The sequence below is a fragment of the Nicotiana sylvestris genome, chromosome 4, assembly GCF_000393655.2.
Source record: "Nicotiana sylvestris chromosome 4, ASM39365v2, whole genome shotgun sequence".
Classification (NCBI taxonomy): domain Eukaryota; kingdom Viridiplantae; phylum Streptophyta; class Magnoliopsida; order Solanales; family Solanaceae; genus Nicotiana; species Nicotiana sylvestris.
The window spans coordinates 97689171-97700564 of record NC_091060.1 but is presented as its reverse complement, the minus strand read 5'-3'; positions in this window follow the sequence as shown (position 1 = coordinate 97700564).

The window sequence follows — 11394 nt, the reverse complement described above, 5'->3', positions numbered from 1 at the left end:
CATCGTTATTGTCTTTTTCTCCACCTTCCCTTCGGGCTCGCCCTTGACAGTACTGACCTTCTTTTCCCCTTTCTCTAGCTTCGGGGTGGTTTTAGACCTTTTCCCTGCATCGACGATGGCGATTATAGCTTTTAAAGCAGGATCAAATTCTTGGTCCTCGCAGATCATTCCAATCATCGGCCCATTATTGTGAGCGGGCAACGGATTGTTAGTCACATTTGGGACCTTCTCGTCCCTTAGTACTATTTTCCCCTGCTCTATTAAATTCTCGACTACCCTTCTCAAACCCCAGCAGTCATTTGTATCGTGCCCTTCCGCTCCTGAATGATAGGCGCATCTAACACCGGCTTTGTAAGTAGGTGATGCCGGATTGTGCCTTGTCTGAGGGACTGGCTGCAGGAAACCCAACTGGACTAGCTTTGGGAACAAAGTAGAATACGGTTCACCGATGGGTGTGAAAGTCCGCCTTCTAGGTGGTTCCTGAGGGCGGAAGTTATTTTGAGGAGGCTGTGAATTATAGTGGTTGCGGTAGGGAGGCTGATTTCTGGGAGGTGGAGCTTGGCCTCGATTGGCTTGCTGTGGCGGATGGACGTAAGGCTGGGTGTTCATGACCATGTAGGGTTGAGGAGCATATGCTACATTTTGGTGAGGGTAGTAATGTTGTGGGGTTCTTTCTGGAAAACGGGGCCTGGGATTACGATATTCCCTTGCTTCTGATGCTGCCATGGCCGTTTCTTCCTTTTTCTTTCCTCTTGCCATTCCTACGGACCCGCTTTGGACGGCTTGGGAGGTTGCCCTTATGGCTGCCTGACTTAAGATTCTACCCGTTTTCAAACCGTTCTCCATCATCTCCCCGATCTTGATTGCTTCCGCGAAAGGCTTTCCCATGGCTGACATCATATTCTGGAAATAGTCTGATTCTTGAGCCTGGAGAAAAGTAGTGACCATTTCTATCTCGTCCATGGGAGGTTTTACCCTCGATGCCTGCTCGCGCCACTTAATAGCATATTCTCTGAAGCTTTCTGAAGGTTTCTTCTTCAAGTTTGACAGAGAATTTCGGTCTGGTGCAATGTCGATGTTATACTGGAATTGTCTCACAAAATCTCTGGCGAGATCATCCCATATATGCCATCGAGATATATCTTGGTCCATATACCATTCTGAGGCTATTCCTACCAGACTTTCCCCGAAATATGCCATTAGCAATTCCTCTTTGCCGCCGGCTCCCCGCAGTTGGTTGCAATATTTCTTGAGATGAGCAATGGGGTCGTCGTGCCCGTCGTACTTCTCAAACTTTGGGGTTTTGAAACCCACGGGTAGGTGCACGTGAGGGAACATGCATAGATCGGTATAGGAGACACTCTTCTGTCCGCTCAAACCTTGTATGTTTTTCAAACTCTGCTCGAGGCTTCTCATTCTTTTGGCCATCTCATCTTGTTCAGCAATTTTGGGGTTCTGATCCTGCCCAGGTGCAAACTCGCATTGAGGCTGTGGAGGATGAGTGCTGGTGGCGAACCGAGTTGGTTCCAATGAGAAAGATGGTGCTTGGAATGTGAACGAGGATAAGTCAAAATTTGGCTTGTGTGTAGCGGGTTGTGCCACAATTGGACAGGGAGGTGCAGTAAAGATGGTTGTAGCTACATCTGTTGTTGACGTCCGGGGATAAGAATCAGAGGGCGATCCAGCGGAGAAGGCCGAAATGGCTGGGTACCCGAATGGGGCAGCCGGATAGCTTATGGGGACCTTAGAAGTCCCGCTTGTCCTGGAGAACAACTCAGGGAATCCAGGGATAATACTTGGTGGCTCTTTTTCGTTATTCCAGTCATCCAGCATTTCCAACATGCGGAGCCGCAGGATTCTATTTTCCTCCGCAGTTGCGGACTCGGGCGTGAGGACGGCCGAGATCGAACTCTCCTCGGAAACAGGAACTGTCGGCAAAGGAATTTCTGAAGACATTTCTATGCTTCCCTTTGATCTTGTGAAGTAAGTGTGAGTACCGCCTCTTGACTTAACAACAGGTAATTGAACACTCCCTTTCGACCTCGTGAAGTATGAATGTGAGGCTAGACTTTCACCAAACCAACCGCCTTTTCTAAAACCTGGAAGGACTCAACGACAAACGGACGGTTAGTTCGAAACAAATAATAGATAGGCAATCTCACGTTGGGGCATGATGCACCTGCACAGTTAAGTGAATTCCTACATGTTTGCAACGAAAGCACGCGTCATTCCGACTTTCTTTTAGGCTTCCCTTTTATTTTCATTTTTATATTTTTTTTATTTTTTTTTTATTTTTTTGTTTCTCTTTTTATTACTGTCTTCAATTTTTGCAGTTAAAATGCGACCGGATCCGATGAGGATTGCCTACGTATCACGATGTCGCGTGAATCAGATCATTACGTAGTTCAAAACAGATGAGTGTAAAAGAAGCACACATTTTATTACTGAAACGATCTATTACAACCAACATTTTTGAAAAAGGAAAAACAAACCTTGAAAATAAACATAGACTCAAACAGACTAATGCACCCTGATGCGAAAAGACGGACAGAAGATGCTAAGATACAGACTCGACCTATGAATACATTAAGGTTTCGAAAATTGGTGCCCGCGGGGCATCGTTCGGCCTCGCCGCGGTCCTAGGTGTGAGATCCCTTTCAAGTTGTTCCAGCTCATGCATGGTCTGCTTGAAATAACCCATCACTGCCTAGAGAACGGTAATGCTGGTCATGTTCTCACACCGTAGACACCGTCTGATGATGGCATGGGCAATGGTCCTGATCTTATCTCTGGTTTGCTTCTTCTCTATGAGTAGGCGTTTTATCTGATCACTGCACATCTTTAAAACTTGAGAATCCTGCATACGCTGATTTTTCAGTTGCCGCACTTCTACCTTCATCTGGGCTAACAAGTCATAACAGTATCTGCTCTCAATTTGGAAATCCTCGGCCTGATTAACTGCTTTAACCTCAAGTGTAGCCATCTCTCTCTTCATTTTGGCAACAGTTTTCTGATGGTCGCGTTTCAATTGATTCAAGTATCGGCGATGCTTATCTGCTCTTGTACCCCACTGTACCCTGAGCTTTGCCATGACGTTTTCAGACTTTTCTAAACCATCTCGCCATTCCCCGACTTCACTTTTCAGCCCTTTTATCAACTGCTCGTCTGATCGACTCATTGGTTTTTTATCAGCATCTATCCTCATCTGTTTGATCTGGGCCCTGAGCATCTCGTTTTCCTGAGTCAACCTGTTCTGTTCTCCCAGATCGGTAGCAACTTGCACGTTGTGCTCATATTTCAGGCCTTCCACTTATTGCTTCAACCTGATGATTTCGGTACGATAGCCTCTTTCTTTTGCCAACCAATCCCACTGCTTTTGTGATGACTCGGGGAAATTCAGGATGTGGGGTCTTTTAGCCGGACTTTCGTGTTCGAGTTCTCTTCTGTACCATGCAAGGTAACCTGGTGCCATCTCACTTTTGGCCCGATCCTGCACGCAAGTATCTGCTTTCAAATATTGACATTCATTCCAGATCTGGCGGATTTTTGCTTTAGGAAATTGTCCGTCAGGGCTTATCTCAATTGTTTGAGCACTAAGATCTTCCTCGTGTGGTACTATCTGGTATCTTCCGAGTTATCTCAAGACTCGGCAGGGAGCGTAAGGTTGAATGCTCTTAAGTCCCATCAGTAGGAAATAACTTCTAGTTGCTGGCATATACATGACCTCATCAACAGGCAACCATCCCAGTATCCACTGTATTTGGCTGGCAGTAAGAGCTTGAAAGAATGAGGTCCATGCCATAACTCCTTTGGGCAGACTGATCTCTTTGGTTCTCGTATAAAATTCTTCTATGCAAGTTTTCTCCGAGGAACCATGGCTCAAAAGCTCGGAACGATGGCAGAGATGTTCAGTCATCCACATTTGTAGCAGCAAGTTACAACCTTCGAAGAAATTCCCCCGGCTTTGCAGGCTGTGAGAGCTCGAAAGATATCGGATACCACCATATGCGCGAGAGTACTGTCATTTTAAGTGAGTAAAGTACTGACGACCCCCGATATCTTCAGATCAATATTTCCATCTTTCCTCGGAAATACCAGAAGGCCCAAAAACGTTATCATGAAAGCCACCCGTCTGTTCTTATCCCACTTCTGACGACTACCTTTGCTGTATAGCTTGTTAATCGGATTGTTGAATCCTCCTACATAACCGTACCTGTCGTATACGAAGCATGGAGTACAAAAACTGACGGCCAAATCTGGGTTGTGGACCGTCTTGGGTATTTTTAGTGAGTCTAGAAACCGATGCACCGTGACAGCCCTTGGGGCGACCAGGTATCTTTGCCTTAATGGAAGTTCAGCAATTCCGATGTACCCAGCCATTTCCTCCAGAGTCGGGGTGAGTTCAAAATCGGAAAAATGGAAAACATTGTGCGCTGGGTCCCAGTAGGTGACCAAAGCTCTTATGATATCTCTCCGAGGCTGGATTTCCAGTAAACCCGTGAGACCTTTCAGATATTTCTTGACCTCATCTTGCCCCTCAGCACCTAGATCATTCCACCATAGCCGTAACTTGACAGAGATTTTAGTCATTATCGAAAAGTGTTCACTTTGCATCGTGCTCATCCTGCACATTTATTAGGGTGACTTTTAAAAATTATTTTGACTATTTTTCTAAAAAAGAAGATCAGATTTTCGAACACGGCCTTTCAGCACTTCGGGGATGAAGATTTTTAAGGCTGTGTGGGTCACATGGACCAAAGATCCTAAACATGACCCAAAAGGTGGCTGTTTACGCAAAGTCAGCCTTCCGGCGTCCCTTTCGGGAACATTCGGCTATTTATGACAAACAACATCACCTGACTTCTTTATGACAGAATTAAAATTTTGACATGTTTTTTATTTATTTGTTTTTGGCTATTTTAGCAAAAAAAAAGGGGGGGGTTGGACCCGATGAGGGTTGCCTAAGTATCTCACATCCGGTGAGAATCAAACCGGCGTAGTTCGGGCCGATTAGGCGTAGAGGAAATAAACTAAACCCCTTCTGAATACAATCTTTTAAAGAAAAGGAGAAAATATTTTTATATTTTGTTTTTTTTTTTTTGAAAAGAGATGAAGACTAAAGAAATATTTTTTTCTTTGAACTCTTTTTTTTTTTTACTTTTTTTTGAAATTTCGAAAAATCTTTTAAGGAAGTATTTGGACTATTAGTCTGAATTTATAAAAGAGATATTACAAAAGAAACAACATTTTTTTTTTGAATTTTGAATTTTCCCCTTTTTTTACTTTTAAATAAATATATATTTTTTGGATTTTTACTTTTAAATAAGTACTTGGACATTGATTTTATTTTTTCAAAAATAAGTAATTATCTCCCTACGCTGTTATTTTCTTTCCTTTTTTTTAAAAAAAAGTTTTTTTTTAGAAACCGGTCAGCATGCAGAACTGAAGCAAATAAATGCGCAAAACAAACGGGATGCAGCAGGATGGTCTTTTCATTTCAGGTTACCTGTCCTAGACGGGCCCAACCCTTGTGTTGAGTCCCCTATGTCAAATGCAACATAATGCAAATAAGCGTTCCTACTAGGGATCCGGCATGAGGTTTTGTTATACTAGGTTTATAACCTGGGTATATGTTCTAGACTGTGTACCCGAGCGGACAACTCGAGTCGAGGAGGGGGCTACGTACCGGGGACCCGCGAGATCGTCCGGCTTTGTAACTTGTCCGGCCTCTTTCTTATTTCAGGTATTGACACTAACAGAATAGGGAGTCTCGACCATCGAGCTTCTCCCCGGAGGTAAGAAGAGAAGGGTTTCGGCACAGTTTATATACAGTTCAGATAATATCAAAGCGGTAAAAGACAACATTTAGCACGTTATGCAAAAATATGTAATAAAGATCAGATAATAAAGCCAAATATAACAATTATTCTAAGCTCGAATTCTTGAACCCTGAACCAGAGGTTCTGGGCAGCAGTTCCCCAGCAGAGTCGCTAGAGCTGTCACACCTCCTTTTTGTGCGCCTACCCCGAAGGATAAATGCGTGAGGGAGTTTTTCCAATTTAAGTGACAATATTCGAAATGGGATTATTTATTTAATTCAGAGTCGCCACTTGGGAAAGGTTTGGCTTTTGGTGTCCCAAGTCACCGGTTTATCTTGAATCCCAAATCGAGGAAATTTTCGACTTTCCAAATGAAGTTTGCGAACCAGAAATTCTAAGTAAGGAATTCTGTTGACCCGAGGGAAGGTGTTAGGCACCCTCGAATCCCGTGGTTCTAGCACGGTCGCTTAAATTGTTATAATGACTAAATATCTGATTTAAATACATGTTATAACTTATGTGCTTTTATTAAATTTAAACCGCTTTATTATTATTATTATAGACTTGCAACGTCGCGAAAATGCATCTCGAATCACGTCACAATCAATGCACCCGTAATTTTTAACACATTTCGACTCCGTTGAGATTTGAAGTTGGGTCACATAAATGCGCACCCGAATTTAAGAAAGTAACATTATTGAAATGCGCCTAAAGAGACTATCACGTTATTTTTGGGGAGGGTCATGAAATACAGCCTGTTAAACAATTCAAAACCCCCATCACTCCTCCTGTTTTTCCACTCCCAGATAAAATAAAAGCCCCCTCCCATGATATTCCCCTGACAGGCCCTTTCTCATTATTATAAGGACTTATCTCTTATTATTTTAAACAGGTATGGGCAATAGGAGTATGTCTTGACAGCACATGCTGTCCATTACACTGCAATGCACATGCTGCCCAAGGTTGAAAATGAGTAAACAATGCCACCAATTAAACTAAAATCTGAGACCTATCCTAGACTGCAGCTATAAATCAATCCTTAAATGTTTTCTGATTTAGCTAAACAGACTAATACACAGTGACAACAAACTAAGCTGATTCACAATGCTTCAGTAAATCAAAATAGCATGAGTCAAATTGCTATCATTCCAACTGAAACAGTCCTACGACGTATATCGACTCGACTATACTAATTATAACACAGGACAAGCAGTCGACCAAACAAACAACACAAAAATAAGGCATAGAACGGTTCTTGACAATTTTGCACGATACAGGGGAAAACCAGGCATTATTGATTCGACAATGTTAATCACATTGAAATGCGTATACTACTATACAGATTCAACATAACAGAATAAACAATCGACCAAATAACAGGTCTTATGGAGATGGAGAACAACTGACAACAGAAATCCCAAAAATAAACAAACAAACTAAATAAACATGCCGATAAACTAATCTAGACTAAATAGATAACAAAAGGGAACAAGTGAACAAACCAGAAAAGCTTAAACATAGATGACCCATGCCCGAGCTTGATTTGTCCATTTGAGGTTGAACAGATCTTAATCGAGGTGTTCTCGACTGAGAACACTTCGATTAGGGTCTATTAGACCCCGAACTTCCGTTAAATCTAAACAGACTCCACAAATTCTTGTGCTCTAGGGTTTGAATCTTCAGATTTGGGGTTTTGGGATTTGTGGGTAGATTCGGACCAAAACAAGCTTGGTTTGGTCACGAGGAAGGTCAAGGGGATACCTGGTATGAATTTGGGGTAGGTCGATGTAGATCGAGGTCCGACTCGAATCTTCAAATGAAGATTCGAGATGATGGGGGAGGATTCGAGACCCACAGTTAGTGGATCTGTGTTCAGGGGGTCGAGCTGGTCCTAGGGTGTTAAGATGGTGGTCACCGGCGTACTTGCCGCCGGGTTTATGGTGAGGGGAAAGGGGGGCGGCGCTAGGGTTCCGTGGGGTTTGGGTCTGGTGAGGGAAATGAAGATGAGGGAGGGGTGCTTGGGTAGGGGGCGGGGTAAGGCTTTGGCTTTATATAGTTAGTGAGTGATCAGATCTTGGTCGTTGGATGAAGCGAGATGAAGGTCCAAGATCTTCCAGCTGGTGAGGAACAGTGTCGTTTCAAATGCCAGGGGTTGGGTTGGTCCGGGGTTGAACGGGTCGGGTTTAAATGTGGGTATGGAGATGTGACGAGGGCCGTTAGATCAATCTGGTTTGAACGGCTGAGATGGGTTGCCCTTGAAACGACGTAGTTTTGGTGTCAAACTACGTCGTTTGGAGGCCTGGGAGATGGGTTTCTTGGACCGGTTGCCTTGGGCTGCTTCTGGGCCTCGAATTTAAAGAAAACCTGGCCCAATCCGATATTTGAACCAATTTGCACTCTTTTATTTTTTTAATTTGAAACACAAGACTTAATTAAAGTAAAATTAAACACCCATTAATTAACACTTAACACGATTATAACACACATATTAAAATATTTAATTAGGTAAAATCATACCATGGCAACAAATAGAATAAAAGATGCATTCTTGTGATTTTCCTTTTAATAACCGAATTATGGTTTAGTTACACACGACATATATTTTTTGTATTTTTGTTTGACAAAAAATAAAAATGGACAGGACCATAAATAACTACCAAAAATGCCACGTAAATTCCAAAAATTGTACAGCAATACCATTTGTCATTATTTTTGATTTCTTTTGGAGTAATTGTCGTGTAAACAAAAATCACGTGCTCACAATGGGAATACATTTTAAGTTCAACAATCAGGAGTCCGCCTGGAGAGCATGAGAATACATTCAAGTTAAGCAATCAGGACCCCGCCTGGAGAGCATGGGAATACATTTCAAGTTTAGCAATCAGGAGCCCGCCTGGAGAGCATGGGAATACATTTCAAGTTTAGCAGTCAGGAGCCCGCCTGGAAAGCATGGGAATACATTTCAAGTTCAGCAATCAGGAGCCCGCCTGGAGAGCATGGGAATACATTCAAGTTTAGTAGTCAGGAGCCCGCCTGGAGAGCATGGGAATACATTCAGTTCAACAATCAGGAGCCCACCTGGAGAGCATGAGAATACATTTCAAGTTCAGCAATCAGGAGCTCGCCCGGAGAGCATGTGAATACATTTCAAGATCAGCAATCAGGAGCCCGCCTGGAGAGTATGGGAATACATTTCAAATTCAGCAATCTGGAGCCCGCCTAGAAAGCAGGGAATACATTCAAGTTTAGCAGTCAGCCGTCCACCTGGAGAAAGGAAAAACATCTCAAAGTGTAGTTGGCAGTCAGACATCTACCTAGAGAAAGGGAAAGCATCTCAGATTATAATTCAAATGGCAATGAAAGAACTTCACCGGGAGAATACAAGTCAACAAGGCAACAAGAACCACAAGATCAAGTTTGAAGATATAGATATGGCTTTTGTAATTCATAGATCATAGTTTAGTCTAGCTTCTTTTTATTTTGTCATGGTATAATAAGGAGTTCAGTAAGCAGTAGCAACAACAACAACAACAACAGTGAAGTCACAGCTTCATGGTAGTCCCGGCTACCGAAACTTCCCGAATTACACTGACCTAATTCCTTTATAGCCAATGATATGTAGGCAACCTCGAAAGCAGGGTGCGGTCAAATCTTTCAAAAAATGCTGCCCACAGAGTATTCAAACGGGCAAAAATCGCTCGTATCCGCTCACTTTATCTTTGCACGAAAACTCTTCGCGTTTCCGAGCAAAGAGGGGCAGCTGTGAGCACGTGTTTTTTTGCCTTATATGAAAATAACTCCTAAAAATAGACCAAACATAATTTTTATTGATTTTAGGAATTTTTCTTTATTTAATTGCATTTCATGCATTTTTAATATTTTTAAATCATAGAGAAAATCCTAAAAATTGTCATTTTTACATATTTAACTTTTAATCTTTTAAATTAGCATTTTTTCTTTAGTTTTAAGTTAACTAGTTGTTTTTAATGTTAAAAATAAATAAAGAATTTTAATTTCTACAAAAATAGATTAATTTAGGATTTTAATTAATTAAAGGAAAGAAAAAAGGAGAAAGGAAATTAGAAAAGAGTTTAATTTGAATTTGGACCAAACCCTATACCCAAATCTACCCAAGCCCAAACACAATACCCAATCTCCCTACCCAAACCCGCTTGACCCGACTCGCCTGACCCATTTTTCCCCTCCCCTTTCATTCAAAGACCTAGACCTAAATACACAGATATGGGGACCCCAAGCAACAGACCTAGACCTAAATACACAGCTTCTTCTTCTTCACGTAAAAACACACACACATTAGAGATTGGAGAGCGGCCTCCCATCTGCTTCGACACCAACAAAAAGCATGTCATCTCCTCCCCTATTTGGATTTCTCTAAAGAGCAAAGAACGAATCGAACCCCCTTCCATCTCCGAACAAAAAAAAACCAGTAGCAGTACCCTCGTCCGTCCACCCCCTTGAACCTGAAATCAACCCCAAAAAGACCACCAGCCTCAACCCTCCGTTTCCACCCAAAAATCCGCCGGAACGGACTACCCCCAAAATGCATGAAATCAGTCCCAAAATTGCAGCAAACTAGCTGCGAAAATAGCAGAAACGCGGCTGCAAATCAGCACAAAAGCGCTCAAGAACAGTCCAATGTCACGTCTGTTCCGTTTCTTCTCTTCGATTTCGATTTTTTGCTTCATAATGGACTTGAGTTTTGACAGAATTTGAGGTGTTCGGGTTTGATATTGGCGAGAGCTTTTTGTGAGTTTTGTTTTCTTTTTCTGGGTTAAAGTCGAGTTCATAGCTGTCTCGCTGAGTTCGAATCTGTTGCGGCTGAGTTTTCATCTTGACGACGCCTTGTTGTTTTTCACATACTGGCCCTTATTTGGTTCACCTTCCTTGTTTGACTTAGTTGAGAGGTACACAACTGTAAACTTACACTTTTCTGGTTGAATTAATTGAAATTGGCTCATGTTCATTCCCTACTCCTTCTATTTTCTTTTACGACCTTGATGAATGGGACAGTGCTAATTTGTTTATGAAAGAGTGGCTAGGATCTACATTTGTTAATGCTGAGTTTGTGGTTGTTTTGTTGTCTAAATTGTTGATAAGCATTCTGCATATCCATGACCATAAACTAATGATTATACTGATTTTGGAAAGTTGGTTCAGTGTTTTATTGATGGGTCGTCGTATAGTTGCTTTGTAAAATCAAGTACTGTCGTGTAGTTTAAAATAGTTGTGATTCAAGCTTGTTTATAATTGTTATTTTACACGGTCGTGTAGTAACTCTTTGGGCGATGAATTTGCTACAGGGTTGTTTCTATTACCAACTCAGACAATAGTTGAATCTTGAATTTCATTGTATCATATTCCTATATACCATTTGTCCGAATGTGGGCCACTTGGAGTAAAGAATCCTAATTTGAACTTTTGTTTTCCTTTGAGACTAAGATTTGCTTTATGGTAAGGGGATTTGTAATAGTAACTGTATCAGTTGGTATGGCAAGAATTGGTCGAAGAATTTGTGAAATTAGAAGTGAGAAGAAGTAATATTGGTAAAATGGCG